Raw genomic sequence first — 27,411 nt, forward strand, 5'->3', positions numbered from 1 at the left:
TTTTTTAAGTTTGTATCCCCAGTGCCTGGCACATACTATGTGATAAATAATATTTTAAAATATTTACATAATACAATTATTATTAGGTATAAACATTAAATCATTATTATGTATTCAAATACATATTTTAATTATATGCTTTATTCTTGCACTTTTCAATGATTGTTACTATTAATTTATTTTGATATCAGGAGTAGGGAAAGTAAGAGTTTGAAAATATTTTATGTGGGGGCAGCTAGGTGCCACAGTGAATAGAGCACTGGCCCTGGAGTCAGGAGGACCTGAGTTCAAATCCGGCCTCAGGCACTTAACACACACACACACACACACACAATCTAGCCATATGACCTTGGACAAGTCACTTAACCCCAATTGCCCTCCAAAAAAAGGAAAAAATAAAGAAGATATTTTATGTTATGTACTCTAGGCCACTTATTTTACAGAATCAAAAATGGAAATTTAAAAATGGGAAAAGACTCACCCAAGATCAGGTAATGAAATACTGGCAAAAGCATGCTTTGAATCCAAGCTTTCTGACTTTTAGTTTCAGCCCTTTAATTTTGTGTGTGTGTGTGTGTGTGTGTGTGTGTGTGTGTGTGTATAAATTCCATACTCCATTCCATGAGAGTAGGCATTGTTTGATTCTTTGTATATTTTTCCTCAACCCCTACCATAGTTCCTAGCACATGTTAGGTACTTAGGAAGTGCTCACTGACTTACAAACACACTAATATTGTTAACCTTATATTCACTAAATACATTCATATATCTTGCTGCAGATAGCAATTTCCTATTGTACTTTTAACAGTTACTTTAATAAAAATAATTGAGTAATGAAAAATCTCATGGTAAGTGTGAGAAGGCTCACCATATGCTCAATGATTAATTTTAAAGAAGAACAGGGGTACAGAGTGTCATCAATTAATTGTATGGCTGTAGGACAGGATGGGCTAATAACGCAGTGACAGTGAGGGATGGCAAACTGCTCAACTGATCTTTGGAAGATGACAGAATAAAGTGATGAAGGTCTCTCAACAATGAGTACATACCATGTAGAAGATTTTGGAGGACATGAAGAATAGTTGCACAGGTTAGAAGAACTGGACAGATAAAAATCTCCCTCATTGGAATGAACACCAGTATTGAGGAGATCACACACCCATTCAAGTATTTAAGTGAACCAAAACTAAAACATTCTTTAAAGTTATGTTGATAGCCTAATTATGTTAAGCACCCACTTATCACTACAATGCTTAAGTCCAGAGCTCAAATATGACTGAGTGAATTTCTTTTCTCAGGTTTAACATATGACTTCATAAAACTTTTTTTCTTTTAACTGATCACAACTTTGAAAAAAGTATTAATATTTCAGAAAAGACCAAAATCATTTTTTTGCTTATAGCTTTATCCTTAGACGTTTTTTATTTATAAGTCAGCAGTTCTTCTTAGCCTTCATTTTCTTTTTCATGTCAGGTATTAAAGATTTCCAAGTATTTTCTCAAATTTGCTTATTCTTTAGCAGTTAACCAAAATAAGAGAATGCTGAATATTCCTAAACTTTAAAAGTTCTTAATCTCTTATTCATTGTATTTGGGAATTTTCAGTTTTCTCATAGAGAAAAAAATAATTTAGTCATATCTCAACTTTACATATTGTCCACCTGTTACTTCAACAACACAATCCTGGATAATAAAATTTGATGTATGTTTTCTTAATTTCTATTGCATGGGGAAGGAGAAATCATCAAACAAATATTTAACCTTCATGTGGAAAACCTTGAAAGTCCAAGATTTGCCCTCAAAGTTCAATTATGATCTTTTACCCATTGCTCAATCCTTTTCACTATCTGCTCAAATTATTCTGCAGTTTTTCTGGTACATTGCTGGGCAGCCAGTGTAGTATTTCATGTTTGTAGGAGGCCATGCCTTCTTCATAAAGAATTTGGAAAATTTCACACTGAATATTGTCCTATAGTTTCTTTACACTGTACCCCCTCTTTTCAAGTCCTCTATGTAATACAGAATTATCCATTTGAAGCACAAAAATGATATTAAACCATTGTTCAGGGTAGAAGACACAGCCACAGTAATCAACAATAACTCCAGCTTCTTTCATTTTATTTTCTAACTCATGAACTACTCTATCTTCATCCAAAATGGGACATTTATATTCTTCATCAAAGCCATCATATAACTGTCCTTCTTGTGCTAATTTGCTCACATTAATGTATACCAGTCATGTTCATGATGCAAGCTCTTTACCTAGTGTGGTCTTTCCAACCCCTGGCATACCTGTGAGCAGGATGTTGTTAAGCCTCATAGTTGTAGTGCTGTTGGCTCTGCCCTGGTGACCTGCTCTTCATGAGGGAGAAGTAGGCAGTGGGGGCTAGGTAGGAGCTGAGAGGCTGGGCCTAGCAAGACCAAAATCTTTAAGAAAAAAATATGGACAAACTAGAACATTGCCAGAGAAGGGGAACTAAAGAGGCTTGAATATGTGATACATCAGGAATAGACAAGGGGACTGGGATTGTATAGCCTGGAGAAGAGGAATATTAGAGCAAGATATGATGTTTGTATACATATCAGCACTCTGGACAGCACTGACCAGCAGGATAAGAACAATGAGCTCTGTTTCAAAATAGAGAGCAACCTGCTGTTGAGATGTTTTGCTGGCATTAATAGCAAACAAGGGACACATAACAAGAGTTACAGTGAGAAGGGAGAGTGCATCTCTTTGAGGATACTTGAGAGCCTAAGATGTAAATCTTCTAGTATTTGAAATGCTGTAGTGTGCAAGAGAGTTGAGTCTTGTTTTATTTGGTTTCAGAGAAAAGAAATAGGAATAAAGGGGGGCAGGGAGAGGTTTCAGAGAAATATATTGCAGTTTCATAAGGGAAAAAATAACAAAATTTAAGACAACTAGTAAATTTAAAGAAATAATTTTAATATAAAATATTATATTATGCTTTAATAGGTAGTAAACATACCCTCATTAGAAGCATTTAAGCAAAATTTGAATAACCATCCCAGAGATGTTGTAGAGTAGATTCTTATTTATGTATGATTTGTAGTAAGATGAACTCTGATATATTTTCTTTTTTCAATAAGTTTCTGTTGGAATGGTATTGTGTGTCTAGAGTCACAAACCACATCAATTGTCACTGCCATTTAGTTAAAGAAGAGGTGCTGTGAAGGTCTAGAGTGAATTAAGAGTCTAGCCAAACTTGGAGGAGGATGGGATAGGAAGAGATGAACAGAGAATTAGTCAAAGACTGCATATAATGGTAGCAAAGAAAGCAAGATACATCCATTTTCATTTTCTAAAACTACCTGCAAAGTTGCACTAATTACATTTCATAGGGTAGATGGATTTATTTCAGGGTCCCATCCCAGAAGTCCTATCTGTCCAGTGGCAAAAAAAATTGTCTGAGACTGCTCTGAAGACATCTGAACCCATCCCCGGGTCAACAGATACATCTCCAAAGTCAGGGCGGGGGGAGGGAGGAGACACGATGACTCAAGACTGATGTGACTTTCAGGATAGATAGGTGTTCCAGACAACATTAATATATTGGACAAAAGCCAACCTGTGGATAAGGGGAACAAGGTAGAAATTGACCAACTGCACATTAGGCCAGATATACCATGTTTCCCCGATAATAAGACACTGTCTTATTAATTTTTTGGACAGAAAAACACCAGAGGGCTTATTTTCAGGGGAGGGCTTATTTTAATGAACATTGACAGCAATTTTAATAAACAGGTAAATGTGAACAAAAAAATGTACCTTTATTCAATAAGCAAATCACTGAGGAAGAACAGGATGACGCGCTCACTGCTGCAGCTCTGATTGGATGCATCTCAGAGCGCGGCGTGTGTTTCACGGGGGGGGGCGGTTCATACAGAGGGTACTGTAATGTAGCGTGTAGCGCAGGGAATCACCTCCACTACAGTAGCAATCTCAATAGGGCTTATTTTCGGGGGAGGGCTTATTTTAGAGGACTCATACACAGTAAGGGGAGGGCTTATTTTCGGGATAGGTCTTAGTATCGGGGAAACACTGTAGTAGTTGGTGATGAGGACATCAGGGCAATCCCATCAAACTTTGGTCCAGCTGTCCTTGCCTGACTGTATGCTTTTGCTCATGGCTTTCCTCATCTCAGCTTCTTTAGCACATACTGATTATGTTGCCAAGTTAGCACTTTATATAGCTTGTTTTTCATTATCTACATGGCCAAGCTCCTTTGTCACCTATAAGCCATAAAAGACAAGAATTGTTTCCTCTCATTCATTTCATTTTTTCTATAGAAATTTGTCTAAATATCTCCAACACTTATAATTCATATCATACTTATTTGTGTGAAGTATAGGATATAAGCCCACTGCCATAATGCCAGCATGATTTAAGCTCTTATGGGTGAAAACTGTGTCATTAAAAAACAAAGAAAAACAATTTTGCATTTCTGATATTTGGCATAGTGATATAAAATTTGGCATTTTACAATATTTGTATGTTGAATAGTTTTTTGTGTCTTGTTGGTTCTTTAATCACCAGAAACGTATGTTACATAAAGTAAATGTTTAATAAGTATTGGCTTCAGATAATGTCTTCAATTCAGTTTACATCTAAACTATCATACCTCACTTGAGATATGAAGGTGAATGACTCTTGCTCTTCACCATGAATGATATTAAACTAGCATAGAGGAGAAAACTTTTTAGGTAGCCATAATATCTGAGATATAATCATTCAATAGAGTAATTACAAACAAATCAATACATATTTGTTAAATGTCTACTATGTTCCAGAAACTGTGCTGTGTGCTTAAAAGTACAAAGACAACGATGCAATAGTCCTTCCAATCAGGAAGCTTCCATCATCTTGTAATGCTTAGGAATGAAAGATAATTTCTAACTAAAAGAATAAGGGAAGGTTTCATGAAAAATTTTGAATTTGTATTGCAACATGGAGAATGTATACATGTTCAACAGGTCAAGCTAGAGTTAGATGTACCATATGTCCAATTATGTTTTAGGTGAGAGGATTTAGGGATATAGGTCTTTTTTTCCTGAATGGCTGAGTATCTTGCACAAGTTTTTTTGAAAAAAAAAGACATTAAACTTTTACTTTGATGTATACCTACTAGTGTAGATATTAATTGAATTGAAATCATCCTCATCCTCATCATCATGGTGTGGGAGCTGAAGCAGGTGTTATAGGAATGCTTCAGTGAACCATTTAACAAGAAGATAAATGAACTCAATTGAACCATATGGGGATAGCCATGGTCTATTTTTTACCTTCTGTGTAGACAGGGAAAATGGAGCAGGAAAAATATTTAAATCATACAACATACTATAGTTCAATGTACTTTATCATGCAGATATAGTCCAGGCTATTGACCCTTTCACAGCCAAACACTTAGAAAAATTTCTTTATACTCATTGCCTCAATTTCCTTACATTCCACTTACCCCTTAATACTTTATAATTAATCTCACAAACCCATTACTCTACTGAAATTGTTCTCCCAGGTCTATGGATGATCTTCTAATTGCTAAACTTAATATAGTCCTTTCTCAGTTTGAATCCTTCTTAACTCTGTAAATGTTGACATTTGATCACCACCTTCTCCCATCTCTTTTCCTTTGACCCTTATAACTCTTATAGGCTATTAGATTCAGATTTTAAGACTTAAAGATCCTTTAGTTCAACCCCCTCAGTTCATAGATGAGGAAACAGAAATGGAGAAAGTGATTGTGTCCAAGGTGTTCCTGAGATTACTCTCTTCATTTTCCTAACTGTGTGAACATTGCTTTTCTGGTTCATAATCCATGACCTAATCTCCTAAATATGAGTCTCACACAAGGTTTTTTCTGGAATCTTCATCTTTCTCTACACTATCGCTGTAAGTGGTCTTATCAGCTCACTTAGGTTCAATTATTACCTTTTTGCAGTTGACTGCCAAACCTATGTCTATCCCTAATCTTTTTTTCTGAGTTCCAGTCACAGATTGCCCACTGCTTAGAGAATTTGTCCTTGTGAATGCCCCATGAGTGTAACAAAACTCAATAGGCACAAATGGAAATCTTTATCCTCCCACTATCTCAAACTCTCCTTCCTCTGAAGATGCCTACTACTTATAAGATCATTTCCTGTTAGCCAGGTTTTCAATGTCTGAGTCATGCCTGACTTTTCTTTTCCCTTACTCAATAGTTCCTTACATACAACTCATTATCAAATCTTAGATTTTTTTTAATTCTAAAACTGAATTTGCATCCTTCTTTCTCTTCAGTTATATAACCACTACTCCAAGTCCAGAAGTTCAATGCTTCTTGCGTTGGCTGTTACAATGACTTTGCTTTTAGTCTTTTCCATGTCTAATCCATCATTCACACAGAGGTCGTTATAATCTCCCCAAAGCACAGGTCTTGCTTACCATATCACTCCATGCTCAAGAATCTTGAGTGTCTCTTTTCTGCATACTAAAATAAAATAAAAAACTCTTGGGTTTGACATTTACAATTCTGTTCTAATCTTTGTTTCTGGACTTCTATCGCCCTTTCCCATCCCTTTGACAAATTCTTCATTCCACTGAAACTAGCTTAACGGAGTGTTTCCAGAACCCATTTCTGTCTTTGTTTGTGTTACCCCTACACGCACATACATATATGCACACATGTATACATATGTAAACATACACTAGATATGTATATGTGTGTATATAAACACACATACATAGACACATACACTATTGACATATTTCCATGATGGTAAGATGTGAATATTCAGACCTTTATACAGCTTATAGTCTTTTGCTGTTGTGCTATAAATATGGAGAATATATACTATGCATATAAACATAAATATACATTTATACACACATACACATATAGATGACACAACTAACATCATCAATTGATTTCTCGGAATCATAAGATTAGAAGATATATTGTCAAAAGATACATTCGATTTTAAGCATTGGGAATACAAAGAAAGGTTATTTTTTTTCTCTTTTTAATGCAAGTGCAGGTGCTCATTCTCTTGAGAAAGACATGTAAAAATGTATGCACAAGAAACACACATTGTAAATATCTTCATGCGGCTAGGTCGCACAGTGGATGCCCTAGATATAGGCATAGAGTTCAGAGGAGCTGAGTTCAAATGTGACCTTAGAAACTGTCGATCTGTATTACTGTGGACAAGTCACTTAAGCTCTGTTTGCCTCAGTTGCCTCAAATGTAACATGGGAATAATAATAGAACCCACCACAAAGCATCAAAGGAGAAAATAATTATAAAGCATTTAACTGCTTTACTGCTTTAAGCACTAGCTCTTAGTAAGTGCTATGTAAATGTTGGTGATTTTATCTTTGTTATTGTTGTTAGAAGGTAACCTCAGCACTAGAAGGATATATATTTATAAAGGAGGAAGAAGTAGAAAAAGAAAAGACCTTCTACAGAAGGTAGAATTGGAAGTGAATCTACAAGGAAACCAGGCACCCAGGACAAAGTGATGAGGTGTAAGAATATTCAAAGTATGTGTGGCACTTGAGAAAGCAGGGAGACAGGATGTATGCTGTTATATGGGAAGAGCAAAAAGAAGAATGGCACTAGTTACTGGAGTATAGGCAAGGGGAAATGTAAAAATACCGGAATAGTAGGAATGGACCAGGTCATGAAGTTTTAACTGCAAAACCAGGATTTTACATTTGATCCTGGAGTTTCTAGAGAACATCTGGGACTTACTGAGCAGGGAGATGATGTAGTCAGACCTGCATTTTAGGAAAATTACTTTGACAGCTGAGTGGAGGATGGGTTGGAATGAGGGAGACATACATCAGTGATATCAACCAGAAGACACCTATAATTATTTCACATATAAGATTATGAGGACCTGCACCAGGGTGACAGCTGTATGAGTGGAGAGAAGGGGATATATTTGTATATCTATATAGGAGAGATGATGTAAAGGTAGAAACTATAGGATTGGTCACCAGATTGGATATGTGGGGTGACTGAGAGCAAAGAACCAAAAATGACACTGTGGTTTGGATGTTTGGATGACTGGGGGGATGATGGTGAAATTAGCATTAAAAGGAATAAATTATCTAGAAGGAAGGGGTGTTTGAGGAAAATAATGAGCTCTTTTAGACATTAGTAGTTCCAGAAATCTGTGAGACAAAAAGTTGAAGATATCCAAAAGGAACTTGTTGATTGGACCTCAGGAGAGAGGTTAGGGCTAGATATATAGAACTGGGAATTATTTGCATAGATATGATAAATCAAACTTCAGTTCTCAAATGTGAGAACTGAAGAGATCAACAAATAAAATATACAGTTTTAAGGGATAAAGACACAACCTCAGATTGTGGATATAAACTGGATTAAGATCCAGCAAAGAAAAAAAATATTTAGATGGAAGAGATCATTATCATAAAAATCTAGAGTATTGAGAATATCAAGGATAAAGGGTAATTGATAGGGTCAAATTCTTCCAGGACCTCAAGAAAAATGTAGATTGAGAAAAGGCCATTAGTCTTGGCAATTAAGAGATCATTTTGTAGTGAAAAATTTCAGCTGAATGATAAAGGTCAGAAGCCACACTGCTAAGGGTTTAGAATCAAATCAGAGTAAAGGAACAGGAGGTTGTTTCTATGGATGGCTTTCTCAAGGAGTTTAGCGATGAAAGGGAGAGGAAATTTTAGACAATATCTAGTAGAGCTGTTTGGGCCAATTGAACAGAGTCATGAAAACCCAGGGGAGAGAGAGTATCTAGGAGAAGGCGATTTCTCAAAAAGTAGGGTTTTAAGGATTTTAAAGCAGGGTGTGGTTTTAATATATGAATAACTGAAATAATTGCTGCTCAGGACAATGTAATAAAGTATATGTCTGGATTTGCAATTGTACTACCTTCAAAGTTTCCAGTTACTTTAAATAAGCTAGTATTTTAATTTTTATCATTCAGAATATTACAATTAATCCCTGCATCATATAAACACTTGGACAAAGACAATAAGGAAAAATAGAATCCTACTACAATTTAAATTTAACAAGTCTGAGAAACTCAAACACAATTTTCAATTTGAATAACATTATATACAATATCATATTAGCAGACAAAGGCAAGGGTTCCAAGTTTGTGTTATTGATTCAAAATAGTTTAATCTCAAAAATAGCTATTATTAATATTCATTAATAAGTTTAAATCTTTGAAATGAACAGTGATTATTTCTTCTAAAAATTCAAAATGACCTTATATCAAAGCAGTGTTCCCCAAAAGAAACAATGTACTGACCTGGGAAATTTCTTTCAGTATAGATTTTTCTGAGGACATTTCTACAGAAGAGAATTTTAATAGATTTACTCAGAATATGAACCTAGCTCCATGTTTCAAACCTTGAAAGAATTCTATTATGTTCTCAGGAAAGATTCTATGATTTCTTTTTTGAACTGTCAGATTCAGTTGCTTATTCTATCTTTGTCTTGATTTATTTTTGGTCTTGCTCTTTTATGTCACATTCCATTTCCACCTGTAAACAGAATGTTCTTTTGTATCACAACTCATGCTCTTAAGAGATAATTCCCAACTTCTATTTTTCTTTCTGTCAAAGAAAAGGGATGCCCAGGTAGCAATGCCATCCTGCATTGTAAAACTATGTTTCTAAGAGTTTTATAAACACATGAAGTGTTAATAGCTCCTAAAAATCTAAACACTGTAACCTTCATACAATTTACCAAATATTAAAATATCAATATAATATTCTTTATATCATTCAGCAATATTTCTATTTAGGGAAATCCTTTCTAACAATGGGAAAAAAAGACTTGGTTATTTTGTTTTTGTCAAAGTTTTGTGTTTTAGCACTCAGAAATTTTATATTAGCCAATCAAAAAGAAATTCATTTTAGCTTTCCTTGGGTTAATTATTGAACTATACTCACTCTTCACATCATCAAATTAGATTTGAGCAGAAGTCTGAGCAAGGAAATACATTTGTTAAGGTAACATAAGTCTTCTTTCAAAAAAGTAAAAAAGGGGGCAGCCAGGTAGCACAGCGAGTAAGAGCACCAGCTCCAGTGTCGGGATGACCTAGGGATCAAATCTGGGCTCAGAGACTTAGCACCCACCTAGAAATACCTAGCCATGTAACCTTGAGCAAGTGACTGAACCCCTGGCCGTGTAATCTTGAGCAAGTTACTTAACCCCCATTGCTTTAAAAATAAATAAATAAATAGATAAATGAATCAATGAATGAATGAATAAATAAAAGATAAAAAATATTAATACAGATGACAGGAATGAGCTAATCCCTCCATTCTCTTGAATCCATGTCAGTTTAATGATGAGATAAAAAAATCGCTTATAAAATATTTATGCAATACAATTTAGTGGATGTTTAATGAGATACCTACAATTATGGCTAGAAGTGTGCCTAATAAACACACTTTTAAATTACAAATGAATAGTTGATTTGTGGGGTTACTTGAAAATTACATACGAATTATAAATTTGTCTAATTTATAATAATCCCTTTGAATTTCTACTAGCCTGCCATGCAAGCCCTGAATCAACCATGATTTGCACTCATTGGCAACTTTGTTTGATCCAAGTCCTTGCCAACTATTACTGCTTGAGGATGCTGTTTAGACCTGGACCGTTACAAATTAATTCAGCAAAATTTCAGTTCGGTGCTTTTGCTCCTTGGTGATTATTTTGTTCATATATTGGCCATTCACATATTTTACCTCGAATAATTTCAGTTCCATCTCCTGTCTCACAATCTCTCTACAGATGACCTTGTTCCCTATGTCATGGCAAAGTGTATGGATATTTCAGAGGTCCTTCCTCTCTTCTTCCTTTGTCTTTTTCTCTACATTTCATTGACTTATATTCCTTTCCTCCCAGTCTCAAGGAAAGGAACTATCACACCTTCTACCTCTAAAGTAGACCTTTTAGCTACATTGTTGGCCACTTCCATTCCTTCCTTCTAAGGGAAATTAGCCATCCTATAATCTACATTTTCTCTCTTATGAGTCCTTCGTCTTTGTCATTAGCATGTTATAATTTCTCTCTCTCTTTTTTTAAGCAATTGGGGTTAAGTAACTTTCTCAAGGTTACATGGTCAGTTATATCTGGGTGGATGCTAAGTATCTGAGCCCAGATTTGATCCCCCAGGTCATCCTGACACTGGGGCCCGTGCTCTTACTTGCTGAGCCACCTGGCCACCCCTAATAATTTCTCTATCTTAAAGACAAAGCACACAAGCTTTCACTCAACCTCTCGGCTTGTTGCCTCTTCCAGCTTTCAATTATCTTCCTTTTTTATGTCAAACTCTATAGTTTAAGTGACATGAGACCTAGAATGAAGATACAGTTCTTGGAGAAGAGAGGATAAAGTGGTACTGATATCTAAAATGCAGATCAAGGTCATTAGTTGAGATTGCTATCATGGAGCTGAAAGCACAGAAGTAACAGGATTTTTCAAGAGAAGAGTATCTGTCAAAATTAGGAATATAGTAGGGGGTTAGCTAAATGCAAAGCCTGGGATTCAAAACTCGAGGATTTGATATTATGGGAAAAAAAAAAGAATTGGCATGCACTTGGTAGATGGCAGGATAATTATTAGAACAATGAGAGTTATAGAGTACGTACCATATGAAATTAAATATACTGCATTTTTTTTTTTTGCTTTTTGGAGGGGGAAGGCAGGGCAATTGGGGTTAAGTGACTTGCCCAAGGTCACACGGCTAGTAAGTGTTAAGTGTCTGAGACTGCATTTGAACTCGTCCTCCTGACTCCAGGGCCATTGAACTATTTCCTGTGCCACCTAGCCTCCCCTATACTGCATATCTCTTTAAAAAAACAAAACATTGTAGAGAAACAGTTCACACATTTATATATAATCCTTTCTTCTCAGCTTTTAAGAAAATACTCATTTTGAACTTAATTCAAAGAGAGAAAAAATATTTCCATGTATACAACAGGATGTAAAGAGGTGATTTAATATAAAACCATGATTTTCCCTTTAAGACTATTTACTTTTTTAAGAAACTATATAATAAATTCTACACATTGTTTTCAAAACTACCCTTCTTTTCTATGCTGTCTTCTGAATTTTCTTTGATCCTTTGATGTGTACTTTTTATTGTTTTTTTTTTCTCTCTCCCTCCCCACCCAGCTCTAGAGAAGGCTACAATTAAACACTTTTAATTTTTCTCTCTAATTATTAGTGATTTAGAGATTTTTTTTAATATGGCTAATGATAACTTGGATTTTGTCCTTTGAGTATGGCCTGCTTATAACCATTGATTATTTGTCAATTGGGAAAAGACTCTTACACCCATAAATTTCAATTATTTCCACGTATAGATATAGATATCTTGAAAATGATATCTTATTAGGGAAAACTGCTCCAAAATTCCCCTTTCCAGTTAACTCTTTATTTCACACTTTTCAAAAGAATTGGATTTAATTTTTCAAAATATTTTTAAAATTTTATTGATCAAAATTTCTAGTTTGTTATCTTCCTCTCTCTACCTTTATTTCTTTTGGAAATGAACTCTTCCATATATATATAGTAAAAACAAAAAAATATACCGCCAATAAAAATTAGACCCAGTTAGGCAGTGTCTACTTAAATGGGAATCAACAGAAAATCCATCATTCATGAAGTCAGAAAATCAAAACTATCACCATTATTACAATCAATAATAAACCCTACCAAAAATTCCTCTTATAATCTCTTCACTAGAAATTGGCAGGAGTTATGAAGTTTAAGCTAACTAATTTTCCAATTAAAGATAGCCGAGTAAATACTGATGGTTTGGCCTCATCCATTCATAACATTAAATTCTCTTGCACTTTTAAATTTAACAATGACATTCAATATCCCTTATAAATCATATGTCAAAGGGGCAGGTAGGTGGCACAGTGAATAGAGAGTACCTGAGTTCAAATTCGACCTCAGACACTTAACACAAAAAACTAGCCATATGACCTTGGGCAGGTCACTTAACCCCAATTGGATCTCAAAAAAGCAAAAAAAAAATCATGTTTCAAATAGTGGGAAGGCCTTTTTTACCCTCTGTATAATCTTTAGAATTTCTTAAGTCACCGAAACAAATTTTCATCTATATTTCTTCATCTTTTTAGAGTATAAAAAATGTCTAATCAATTTAAATTCCTTGCTTTCAGCTGGCCTTGTACAAATTTTGAAATAACCTAGCATAATAGTACTATATGATGAAAATGAAATTTCTCCTCAGCCTGATCAAAGTCATTAAATACATAAGATGCTTAAATGAAAAGGTATAATTTAAATTCTCAATCACATTCTTATATTCCAAAGTCAAATCTTATCCAAGTTTTCATTCAACTTTTAGAAAGTGAGGTTGAGTAATGCAATACAAAAATATATAGAATGACATGGATAAAACAATAATAATAATTTATTTCTTTTCACAAAGCTTGTTTTTGTTTTCTTCTTCTCTAAAACAAATGTTGGTTATAAAACATTTTGAAGGAGGAAGTCTATTCCTTTTTTAAAGACCATGGGTGAAATGGCTAAGATGCCAGCACTGAACTTAATCAGGTGTGGGGAAAAAAAAATCTAACATTGTAAAGAGGGTAATATGACAAGAAGTATTTAAATTTTGCTGTTTGGGCTTTTTAAATATATTTTCAGGGCTTCTCTTTTTGGCCAGTTGGAAAATGCTTCACATCTGGTAATTCTAATCCACTAGCTTTGTGTTCAATGTATCATTCTTCAACCAAGCAATATTCCTTGCAAATTTCAGAGTCAATTACTGTGAATAAAGAACGAACAATCCCTTCCTATTATCTGAAGAAGCTTTCAATCCTCAGTGTGTAGTACTAAAATAAATCTAAGTGTGCTAAAGGAACATTTCAACAAAGATAGACCCAATTCTGGCTTGTACTGTAAATATAACTGTTTTGTAAGAGATGACCTATTCTTTCCCCAACTAACAACGACTTTTAAATTTCACTTTCTTCTTTCTCCCTTCAACTAATTTGAATACAGCTACCTTAACCTTGGGCAGCTGTGTGACCCAGTGGATAGAGTGCCAGGTCTAGAATAAGGAAGAATTACCTTGCTGAATTTCAGTCTGGCCTCAGACACTTACTAGCTGCATGACCCTGGACAAGTCACTTAACCCTTCTTGCCTCAGTTTCCTCCTCCATAACATGGGCTGGAGAAAGAAATGGCAAACCATTTCAGTATCTTTAGCAAGGAAACCCAATTGAATTCTGAAAGAGTAAACCTCAGCTGAAAAAGACTGAACAACGACAAATCTTCACCTTGCCCCTTTCCCTTTGCTATTTATTTACTTTCACAGAAGGCAAGGCCACAGATGAAAAAAAAAAGTACTAGAATATGTGGGTTTAAATCTTGGCTCTACTACTCTCTGTCTGGGTGGCCCTGAATAAATAGTTTAGCCTTGCTGAGCCTCAGTTATCTGTAAAGACAGTTGCATTAATTGACCTCTTAAGTCCCTTTTGGTACTAAGTCTATATGTCAATGACCATTCCATTATATGATCTACAAAGTAAGACATAGATATTCATTTTCTTAATTTAGGTAGAAATTCCCTTCTGTGGGTAGCCCCAAATGTCATGAAGAAAGGAAAGTAGTTGATGCAGCTTTGGCCGCTAATAGCATTGGTCTACCACACCTATAGCCTGAGACCTAGAAACATCAGTCTCAGATCTAAGTTACTGTCACTTTAAAATATCTAACTCTAGGGCAGAACCAAGATGGTGGAATAAAAGTAGGAACTTCCATGAACTCTTCCCTCCAAACACCTCCAAATACCTATAAAAAATGACTCTAAATAAATTCTAGAGGTACAGAATCCACAAAATGACAGAGACATCTCCAGTTGAAGGGAGCCTGACAGGATGACATGAAGGGTCTATCCCACCGAGGTGGGAGAAGAGTACAGGCCTGTTTATGCTGCCCCAGCACATCCTGAACCCAGAGCAGGCCTCAGGGGACTGAATCCTCGGTAGTTGTGGCAGTTTCCAGATTTCTCAACCCACAAACACCAGGGACAAAAAAGAAGGTCAGTGGGAAAATTCTGTTGGACCTGGGTGAGAGGAAGAGTGTGGTCCAGACCCAGCACCAGGGTGTTAGAAGTGTTGGTGGTGGCAGTTGTAGAAGAGGCAGAAGCAGTAGCAGCAGTGGTGGCTGCATCTGGAGCTCCCAGACCACAGATAGTGGGAAATCAAGGTGCTGATTAGAAGGCAATTGCAGGAATCTCTTTGCTGGCACTGAGGCAAGATTCTCTTGCTTTGCCCTGCTTAGATCTGGGTTGAAATCTTGGATGGTCATCCTGGGGTAAGGAAGAGCTTTGGTGTGGCAGAGTTTGTGGTGGCTGTGGAGAGTGAGTACTCCTCTGAGGCAGAAAAGAGTGCTTTTGGTCACCAATGAGAAGAATGCCTTAAAAAGCAGAATTGGTCAAAATGGAAAAGGAGGCCTTAAATCTCACTGAAGAAAATAATTCCTTCAAAATTAGAATGGAGCAAATGGAAGCTAATGACTTCATGAGAAATCAAGATATTATGAAACCCTTCTTGCCTCAGTTTCTTCCTCCATAACATGGGCTGGAGAAAGAAATGGCAAACCATTTTAGTATCTTTAGCAAGGAAACCCAATTGAATTCTGAAAGAGTAAACCTCAGCTGAAAAAGACTGAACAACAACAAATCTTCACCTTACCCCTTTCCCTTTGCTATTTATAGCAAATATATAAGAATGAAGAAAAAGACTATGTGAAATATCTCCTTGGAGGAAAAAATCATTGACCTGGAAAACAGATCCAGGAGAGATAATTTAAAAATTATTCCACTACCTGAAAGCCACAATAAAAAAAAGCCTAGATATAATCTTTCAAGAAATTATCAAGGAAAACTGCACTGATATTCTATAACCAGAAGGTGAAATAGAAAATGAAAGAATCCACCAAACACCTCTTGAAAAAGATTCTAAAAAGAAAATCCCTAGGAATATTGTGTCCAAATTCCAGAGTTCCCAGGTAAAGGAGAAAATAATGCAACCAGTCAGAAAGAAACATTTCAAGTATTGTGGAAACACAATCAGGATGACATAAGATCTAGCAACTTGTACATTAAGGGATCAAAGGGCTTGGAAAATGATATTTCAGAGGTCAAAGGGGCTAGGATGAAAACCAAGAATAATCTACCCTGCAAAACTGAGTATAATGCTTCAGGGGAAAATACGGTCATTCAATGAAATAGAGGACTTTTCATTCTTGATAAAAAGACCAGAGTTGAACAGAAAATTTGACTTTCAAATACAAGGCTCAGGAGAAGCATTAAAATGTAAATCATAAGTAATTTATTAAAGTTGAACTATATACATTCCTACATTGAAAGATGATATTTCTAACTCATGAGACATTTCTCACTATGAGAAGAGTTGAAAGGAATATATGTATAGGTGAGAATATGTGTGTATATATGTGTATGTATGTGTGTACATATATACACAGAGGGCACAGGATGAATTGACTATGAATGAATGATATCTAAAAAAATAAATTTAAGGGGTGAGAGAGGAATGTATTGGGAGGAGAAAGGCAGAGATAGGATAGAGTAAATTATCTCACATAAAAGGAGCCAGAGAAAGCTGTTACAATGGAGGAGAAGAGCTGGGAGGTGAAAGGGAATGAGTAAACCTTACTCTCATTGGATTTGGCTTAAGGAGCGAATAACATACATACTCAACTGGGTATCTTACCCTACAGGAATGTAGAAGGAAAGGGGATAATGTAGGGGTTGATGAGAGAAGAGAGGGGATATTGGAGGAGGGGAATGTCAGAAACAAATGCTTTTGAAAAGGGATAGGATCAAAGGAGGAAATAGAATAAATGGGGAGCAGAATGGGATGGAGGGACATATAGTTGGTCTTTCACAATATGACTACTATGGAAATATTTTGCATAATTACACATTTATAACCTATATTGAATTGCTTGTCTTCTCAATGGGAGGGGGTAAGGAAGGAAGAAGGGAGAGAAGCTGGAACTCAAAGTTTTAAAAACAAGTGTTAAAAATTGTTTTTACATGAAATTGAGAAATAAGGTATACAGAAAATGGGGTATAGAAATCTATCTTGCCCTATAAGAAAGTAGGAAGAAAGGGGTCAGTGAATGCTCCCAGCTGCAAAGGACTTCAAATCACTGTCAGCTTCAATGAAATCCACTTAAAGGGGTCTCCATGTGAACACTTCTAATTTAAGAATATACAATTTTAGATCTTCATATTTTAATCCCTTATTTTATTTGGGTTTCTACTCTTAGGAATTTTTATTTGGGTGAGTTCTATTTACTCATTGTTTTGAGTGATCATGGTTCTCAAAATTTATTTGCAGATCACAAACTCTGGCAGATGCAACTGAGATGCAAAGACTCAGAGTAGTGGCCTAGTAAAGGAGTATATTTCTACTGTCTGTGTATTATCCTTATAGAGGCCCCAAATGATATGTCAATCAACTTATTATTTTCTTTGTAAGTTTCCCTCACCCCAAAGTCCAAAGATGCTCTGGTTTTATCATATGCTATATGTATTTCATTCTAGTCTATATAATACCTTGGCAGGAATTTGTGTCTTATTGATAAATACAATCACTTTTTCAGAAAACTTACATTTAGTGAATTAAAACTACAGCAAATTACTTTTTCTGTCTCAGAGACTTGATTATGTCTCCCTATGGGCCCAACTTACTATCATGAACTATTTAAGAAACTGGCTGAAAGACAAATAGTTTTGCTGTGTAATTTACAACTCTTAAAATGGAAAGCAGAAAATTAAAGGAAAATGCAAAATCACTTTCTTTCCATTTCCCAAAACATCTTCAAAGCCACATTTAAAACATAATGTGAAAATGGTAAATTTAGAATTCTGTTCTTTATGGACCATTTTGAAAAACTCAAGGGACCAAAGGAATAGGCTGCAAACGAGTCTCATTTAAGTACCTCAGAAGGTTAAACGTATTTCCTGAAAGTAGGAAGAAAAAAACAAATGACTGTAGTTTTCAAGAAGAATTTTTGACATGGAACTTTGACTTAACACTTTCTTAACTGCTGCCTTCAAATAACCTACATGTTTCCCAACAGTCTATCAAGGTATTTGACTTACCAATTTGAAATCTGATGCTATATTAGAGTGCTTTGGAGGGGCAATCTGTAGAAATGCAAAGTTATGTCATGCAAGTTCAATGGAAAAGGAAAAACATAGCTTTTTAATATTATGCTTGCATTTCTTTTTGTAAAATGTATGGATTTTAAAATATTCATACATTTGTAATAGTATTATTCATAATAGGACCACATTTGGAGGGGGGAAACATGTTGCATGGCATATGTTGTGTTGGAATAGAGCCACTACTAGATTGGCTGTGGGGGTCTCCATCTTTGGCTTCATACTTAACATACCCCGTACATGGCATGTTCCCAACAAAACACATACACCCCATCGTGTCTTACTGCTTAATTATGGCTCATATTCCCAACATATGTTACATATTGTCAACAGAAGGAAAAAAAAAGCATACTTAAATTTGAGCTGAATTTAGTGTCTTTAAAATATTCAAATATGTTGTTTTACAATAACATATGGTCATGAAAAATGTTTCCCTTCCCCCCCCAACAGTAGATCTCTTTTAGAATGAATCGTGTATTCTATGAGTAAATTAAATGGACTCTGCTCTACTGAAAATTTTATTTGTTTTGCTTGAATCTTTGCATTACTGCTATACACTTGAAAATCTAAATAAGCCTTTGATGTAATCCAGTTCTAATATAAGTAAAAATCTGATTTTACTACATTAAGAATAGGCATCAAACAAGAAGTTATTAATCACCCATTCCATTTCATGAACTGTGCCAGGTATTTGAGAATTCAAATATAAAAATAAGAGAGGCCAATGATTTCATAATTGAGAGGACCTGAGTCAGGTTTTATCCCATAGTACATAATGTTAAATTGCCCTATTAAACATAAATTCTTGGATTGGAATTATTAACTGATGTATGCTCCTAAGACATTAGTGAAAGCATAGACTTTCACTATTAATTGAAGAGAAATTTACAAAAATTATAGTTATGGCCTTATTTGTAAATCCTTATAATGAAATGTTCTTAAAGGAAACCCAGTATAGTAGGAGCCTAGGATCTAGAATCTAGAATTGGCTCTTCTAATAACTGTTTCCTTTGTGACTTTCAAGAAGTCAGTTAGCTTCTCTGCATCTCAAGATTCTTATTTGTTAAATGAGATGCTGTTGCTTTGCGTGTTCTCATCATTTCACCCCTTAACTGTTGTAAGCATTCTTCTGGTTGGTCTCCTTGTCACAAATCTCTCCCCACTTCAGTCCATCCACCATTCAGATACTAAAGTAATCTTCCTAAAGCAGATGTGTAACATATTATCCCACTGCTCACCAGTAACCAGTGGCTACCCATTATTTCCAGGATCAAATATAAAATCCTACTTAGTTTTAAAGCCTTTTATAACCTTTACCCTTCTGACTTTTCCAGTCTTCTTACTCATTATATTTCTTCATATACTCTGTGATTCAGTGAAACAGATATTCTTTCAATTGCTCAAATAAGATGCTCCATCTTCAGAATCAGAGCATTTTCATTATCAGTCCCCTATGCCTGCAAAGTTCTGCCTCTTTATCTCTCCCTCCTGTCTTGTATGACTTCCTTTAAGGCTCAATTGAAATGCAATGTCCTGTAAGAAACCTTTTTCTATCTCCTTTAATCTATTCCCTCTTAGATTATTTATAATTTGTCTTGAATGCATCTGGTATGTACAGAACTGTCTGCATGTTGTCTCCCCTATTAGGCTTTTAAATTCTAGGGGTCAAGGTTATTTTTGCACATTTTGCATCTAAAATTCTTAACATGGTGCCTGGCATAGAATATACTTAATAAATGCTTGCTGAATAACTCTGAACCCATATTTTTAATTGACATGGAAATAAAAGGGGTGAGAAAAAAGTTGAAATCATGGGACATGGAATGATAAGTATGGGAGGAAAGAACAGATAGAGATATGGATGAAGAGAATATCCATGAGAAACCACATATATCACATGATCCTTCCCCGCTTGACCCAAGAAAGCATGAAGAATACCTTTCTGAATGCATAGAAAACAAGATGCTCTTTCTAGATCACCTGAATATTAAATTGTTATATTTTACAATGTTTTTCAACTTGTTTTGAAAGTACTTTCACAAACATTACTTCATCCTCAAAACAAATATCATTATCCATAAGAGATAAGAACACTCAAATCAAGAGAGGTAAAGTTCCTTACCCAAGGTCATGCATTCTGTAAGTCTGTTTAAGATCCAATGGGAAAATTAATATCTGCTGATTCTTAACATGGTGTTCTTTCCTCTCAACCATTCTGCCCTTTATTCAAGCTTAGTTCTACCTACATTTCTGCCAAATATGATATTAGAAAAGTATTAGCAAAGCAGTACAATAATGATTTACCAAAAGATAGATGAGGATATAAAAAAGAACATCAATTTTTAATGTACATACATTTCTTACAGACAGGTTGTTTTTGTTTCAAATTTAATCCTTTGTGTTTAAATTGAACTGTCACTTTATATCACTGTGGGTATAATCCCAGGATTGGAAAAGACCTTGTGAGGTCATCTTGTCCTTTCCCCTGCCTTCATTTCAACTGCCCTGCGAAAGATTAAGCTTGAAATGAAAATGTACATCCCATTCTATCTTTCTACAATCTTTGCTGCCCTCCATCCATCTCTAGTTATTTCTATTATATACAATTTTGCAAAAATGATTAACTATATAAGTTATGTCCTTCGCGATCTCCTAGTGTCTGAGAGAGTTAAAAACAGCCTTGCAGGTGCCTGACATTTAGTGCATGATTTAAATACCAGGAAGAAAGAAAAAAAGAAGTAAGAAAAAAAGAAAGAAAGAAAAACTTTGATATTTCTAAATACTAGGTAAGCACACATAAAAAGTTCATTATTTGTTGATTTACTTTTTGAAAAGAAAATTAATTACAAAGTTAATAAAATGAATGGAGAATTACTTTCACAATGTACTGTATTTCTTAATGAGATATTAAATTAATGTATTTATATAAAATATAACATAATCTCATCAAACTGATCATTTAAATATGTATTTTTCTTTGTGTTACTAAAAAGCTAGAATAAGTGACATCATTAACACAGCTCACTAAGAAAATAATCATGTACTACACATAAAAATATCCAATAAATGATATTTAAGGATGAAGGATGCCATCTTATTTGATAATCTTCCCTTCACTATCCAATCCCTCAGTGATTACAAGATGAACTTGAAAGCTAGCTCTTAAAACAATCTTTTCTCTCTTACTCCAAATCACTCCTCACAAGGCACAAGACACAACTTCATATCCGTTAATCTTATAAAAAGGCAAGTAAGTAGGCGGGGGGGGGAAGTGACAGAGAAAGGAGGCAAAGAAGGAATTGCAGAATCCATTAAAGTTCCCACATTCATTTGTCCAAAAGGAATGCAGTGGAAAAAAAATTGGAGGAAAATGCTACTGCCCTTGATGCATCACTTACAACAAAATATGGGCACTACCGCTTAAAAAAATTATAGTGTTTGTGCATTTACAGGACTTAAACAATGAATGCTTCACCCATAATTGCCATATTTTTCAACTATTGTAGCCCTGAGGATGAACAATAGGTCACGTCATAAAGAGGTTAAAACAATCCATTACCACATGGCTTCTGCTGACCCTGCTACTTGTACTAACAGGATAGCTTTTATGTATTATACAATACCTTACTACTCTAGAAGTTGGAAAGGAATGAAGAGAATGTGTACACTATATCTGAAATGTCTGAAAGAGGCGCCATCTAAAGAAATACAGCATATATGAAATAGGATTTGGTATCAGTGTATGTACAGGAGAACACTCAGTAGGATTTCTGACTCTGATAAGATAAAAACTCAGGAAATGTTTTAAAAAATAATTTAGCCATTTGGTTTAAGCTATCTTTTAAAGAAAAAATATATATACATATGTGTATATGCATACACACATATATGTATATGTTCATATATGTATATAAGTATATTCCCCCCATGCTTCTGATCACATTATTGTAGGACAGTGGTGCTAAACCAAGATAGAAATGGGACCACTAATCTGTATGTGAGCATCCCTACAATTGACATACTAATTTAGAAAACTACATATTAATATTATCTATATTTTATGATATTTTTATTTTTAAAATATGTCCCAATTAAATTATAATCTGATTCTGATCACACTTGGGAGTATATTGGGCAAATTGTGGCTCAACTCTGTGCTTGACACCTCTGGTGTAGGAAATTTTTATCGAGAAAATTCCTTCTTCTTCCAACAAAGCTTGGAAGTTTTTTATGTAGAAAGCCTAAATATCTTTCTAAGGGTGTGACAGTCTTCTTCCTAATGAATTGTTTTTTATGTTGTGTCTCTCATTTGACACACATACGTGGTGAAGTAGATACACTAGGTAAGGAGTCCAGAAGACCTGAAGTCAAACCCAATCATGGACATTTACTAGCTATGTGATGGATGCCTCACTCAATCTGTATTTTCCTCAGTTTCCTCAACTGTAAAATTGGGAAAATAACAGCATCTCTCTCCCAGTGTTTTTGTGAGGATCAAATAAGGTAGGTAATACTTATTAAGCATTTTACACAGTCCCTGGGACAGAGCAGACCCATAAAGAATGCTTGTTTCTTTTCTTTCATTCTACTTTAAGTTTCTTGAGGGCAGGAATTATTCTTTTGTCTTTCTTTGAATCCCTGGTATTTAGTATAGTTCCTCAGGGTTGACTAAGAACCAGTATATGTCACAGAAAGAGTTGAACTCAGGTCTTTCTGACTCTTAGACTAACTTTTTTTTAAAGCAATTTGGGTTAAGTAACTTGCTCAAGGTTACATGGCCAGGTGTTTCTGGGTGGGTGCTAAGTCTCTGAGCCTGGATTCGATCCCCAGGTCATCCCGACCCTGGGGTCGGTGCTCTTCCTTGCTGTGCTACCTGACTGCCCCTTAGACTAACTTCTTATTGAAAAACCAGGTAATGTGTACTTTGGAAGAGGGATGGAAGAGGGATACTTTGGATGTCACATATGATTTCATACTTCTACATAATTTTGTGAAAATCAATTTTTCCAATATATGGATAAAATTCCTGAACCTTAGTTTTAGATATGAATATGCAGCTATAAAGATATAGGGATTGCATGATATCTCAAAAGTCTTAGTGAAATTTAAACTTAAATATTTTTAAATTGCACTAAGATTTTTAGGACTCTCTAACTGCATAAGATAGATAGGCAGAGAGATACATGTATACATATAAATGTGTAATATTTTTACCTAAAGCTGTAATTATTGGATACAAAATATTTTCAGTTCCATGCTATTTTTTATCTATGGTAAAGAAACAAAAAGCTAAAGCAAAAATAAATGAAGTGAAAAAAACTTTATTAATGTCTCGTCCAGGGATTAGAGGAACAATGACATAAAGTGTTGATAGAATCTTTGTCTAATTTTGATGCCTGTCTTGACTCTCATTTATTTGCTTGTGAATAAGTGACTAAGTTCAGTATTTTATTTGCTTTATTCTTATTTTTTTTACGTAGAATTTAAACCACAGGTAACCCTAGCTTCCAGGCAGCTAGGAGGTACAGAAGATAGAACATAAAGTCTAGAGTAAAAAAAAAAAACAACAACCATAATTTCAAAGCCAGCTTCAGATACTTACTAGCTGTGTGACCCTGAGCAAGCCACTTATCTGCCTCAGTTTCCTCATCTGTAAAATGAGCTAGAGAAGGAAATGGCAAACTGTTCCAGTATCTTTACCAAGAAAACCCCAAATAGGGTCACAGACAGTCAGACATGACTGAAATAACTGAATAACACAAGAGCAACAAGCCTAGTCTCCAAATTTATAAAACAATAGCATTTTGGAAAGTACTTAGACAAAATCCCTACAGTTTCAGTCCTGGAAGAGAGCTCAGTGGTCATCCATCGCTACTCAGGCTTGAGTAGGACAGGAATCAGAACAGGATCTGTCATTTCATTGATATGGAGCACTCCCAGATGAGGAAATTTCCTCTACCAATGCAGGCCAATTTTTTCCCTAAAACTTGAGTCTTCAAAAATTACAGACAGTCCTGAGAAGTTAAGTAAACTGCCCAGGGCCTCATAGTCAATACATGTTAAAACCTAGCAGGTTTGAAAGTCTGCTATGAGCCCATCTTTCCATCCACTATGCCACACCTTCTTTCTTGAACAATAATTCCCTCTAAATTATTCCTAAGTATCATCTAACAGACTTCACTTGAAGGCCTCCAAGGAAAGAGAACTCACTGGTCAAAAATATCCATTATAATTCTGGGCAGTTCTAATTGGTAGAAGAGTTATCAACTAAATTGTGAATTGTCTTTCAGCAAACAACCACAAAGCTAAAATATCTATACACATAAAAATACATGTATATTTTTATCTATCTATAGTTTTTTTTTTCTGTATCCCTTGGATCTCACACAGTATTTCATTTTACACATTGTTGATACACTTATGTAACACTGGTTATTGTTATACAGTGATATACTAGACAACAGATTAAGAGGTACAAGGGACTTTGTGGCCCATGTAGTCAAACTCCCTTATTTTATGGTGTGGAAACTGAAGCTTAAAAAAGTTGTAGCAGGGCAGCCAGGTGGCGTAGTGAGTAAGAGCGCTGGCCCCAGTGTCGGGACACCTGGGATCGAATCTGGGCTCAGACACTTAGCACCCACCCAGAAAAACCTGGCCGTGTAATCTTGAGCAAGTTACTTAACCCCAACTGCTTTAAAAAAAGTTGTAGTCACTTGCCTAAGGTCACATAGATAGCAAGTGGCAGAGGAAAGATTTTATTCTACATCTGTATGACTCTATCTACTATACACTAGGTCAAGCTGCTTTTATTTGGGCATGAGATTTGTAATTGTTGCAACAATGTTTGTAGGTTGGAGAAAATTTGAGCAGCATTTTCCAATTATTTTTTGAGGCTTATGAGATTTTTAGAGCAAGAACAATGGGGAATACTAATCATATGTGGTGGTTACACTTTCTATAACCACAGATGTGGAGCAGGTGAATCAAATTCATTCTACTAACTTACCAAAAAGCAAAGGCTGAAGACATTTGGTGTTGGAGCCTTCTCTAAATGGCTCAGGAGTTATGATGGTTAAATTTTCTGTGTGAGTATTTACCCTATGGAAATTGGCAAATGCTACAAATCAGTACTTGCTTGATTGTTTTCTTTACTGTCTAGTTTTAAGAAAGTGATGGAGAAAAAATAATGAAGTTAAACTTAAAAATGTGTGATGAGTACATTCCTTCTCTCCTCCTTGCAAGGGAGATAATTCTTAAACATTTACCAGCACACTCATGCCTTTAGTTGAGAAGTAAAAATCAGTAAATGTTGCACATACCTAGTAAGTCACTTTGTGTACCAGGTAAGAAGAACTGTGAGACTGCCAACAACAAAACAGAAAATGTGTTGACTGGGCCTCAGGCAGGTTGATCCAGTTGATCTCATTCTAAAATACTGATTATACTCCCCCTAAGTAGCAATAGCTGTTGGAGCAGTGAAAACCAGATACAATATTGTTGCTTTAATGCATGGTAGGTACAGGGATAGAGGTCAGCTCTGGAAGCAAAATGTTGAGCTTCTAAGACTCAACAGCGGTAGTTGTGAGGAATAGCAGCATCAGGAATAGCAAAGGAGTTCCTGAACCATGCCAACAAGCTGCAGTAATCACAGCCAAGAATCAGAGAGCATAGGCAGTTTCCAGAGACCTAAATCATTAAGTTTCAGGAAGGAGAAATCTCTCAGCTTCAGAGAACATTAAAATATAAAAACTCCCTTACATCTGAGTAGGAATTCTTGGGGATTTACTCAGTGTGAAATACTTGAATTAATTCTCTATCAGTATATGAGTCTATAGATGGTATTCATTTTTTTCATGACACCAATTTTAAAAAGATTATTCTCCAGAACAAGAATTGCATTTCCGCATATTTATAGTGTTGATGAAGTACAAAGTTGTTCATTCCTTTCCCTCTGCCCACATTCAAGTAATTAAAATGCCCAGATTATATTATCTTAAACACTACTTTTGGACTGCCATTTGTACTGTTGGTGACAAATATGAGTCCTTCAATTTTAGAAAGCTGTGTGGAATGCTCTTTCTTCTGGTGTTTTTAGTTATTCTCTTTAATAGTGGGTCCAGAAGAAGTCCCTCTGGATAGGGCTGTTCCACTACTTGGGAACCCATCAGGAATGCCATCTGGTATGTCCCCTGAATTATAGTACAGCTTACTAATAATGGGGTTGCAGATCTTCTCCAAATATTTCTGCTGATAATTATTCCTTCTTAGTAGTCTTGTTCTTTATCTATCAAATTGATTATTTCATTACATTTTCAAGGATCTTCTATTTGTGTTCATCATGAGTTTTTCCTTGGAATTTCTCATCCTTTACTGTCATCTTCATGTTGAAAGCTTAAGATTCAGGAGAGCTTTGGAAGACACCTTGTTTCTCATCTTCAGTCTTCTATTTCTCAGCTTCTTGGACCACAAGCTTAATATGTCTTTTGCTCAGATGACTTTTGTCAATGATGATGATCTCATTCTCCTTATCTGTGCTCTTATCCACAGCAGACATGTGGAAGATGCCATCTGCATTTATGTCAGCTGTTACTTCAATCTGAAAACACCCCTGGGGATGTAAGGGTGGGCATTACTTTGGGTTCAAATTTGTCAAATAGGTTATCATTCTTTGTCACTGCTCTCATTGTCATAAACATTAATGAGAACACAAGGCTCTTTGTGTAAGTGGTAAAGATTTGGTCCTGTTTGCTCAGGATGGTCATATTATGTTTGATAAGAAATGTCACAACTCCACCAGAAGTTTTAATACCAAGGGAAAGATTATTGATTTCCAAAAGAAGCAAGTCCTGAACATTCTCAGATTTATGTCCAGACAAGATGGCACACTGGATAGCTTCACCATAGGAGACAGTCTGATCAGAATTAATGCTTTTGCTGAGCTCTTTCCATTGAAGTAGTCACATAAAAGTTTCTGGATTTCAAGGATATGAGTGGAACCACACACTATAAAAATGTCACATAGCTCTGATTTATGCAATTTAGCATCATTAGGGCCTTTTCTTTTTTTTTTTACCTTTCTTCCTTCCTTCCTTCCTTCCTTCCTTCCTTCCTTCCTTCCTTCCTTCCTTCCTTCCTTCCTTCCTTCCTTCCTTCCTTCCTTCCCTTGTTT

The 27,411-nt window shown here is 35.4% G+C and overlaps 1 protein-coding gene and 1 pseudogene across 1 annotated transcript in view; both read right to left on the bottom strand.

Moving 5' to 3' along the window:
* The window catches only part of TENM3 (teneurin transmembrane protein 3), a 3,497,142-nt gene that overhangs the window by 2,568,418 nt on the left and 901,313 nt on the right, over nt 1-27,411 (bottom strand). The gene's annotated exons all lie outside the window — the stretch shown is intronic.
* LOC138170356 (adenylate kinase isoenzyme 6 pseudogene) lies at nt 1,805-2,319 on the bottom strand (annotated as a pseudogene).

Source organism: Petaurus breviceps, unplaced genomic scaffold, assembly GCF_028583685.1.
Source record: "Petaurus breviceps papuanus isolate PSGF00001 unplaced genomic scaffold, PetGlider_PUasm1.0 126, whole genome shotgun sequence".
Classification (NCBI taxonomy): domain Eukaryota; kingdom Metazoa; phylum Chordata; class Mammalia; order Diprotodontia; family Petauridae; genus Petaurus; species Petaurus breviceps.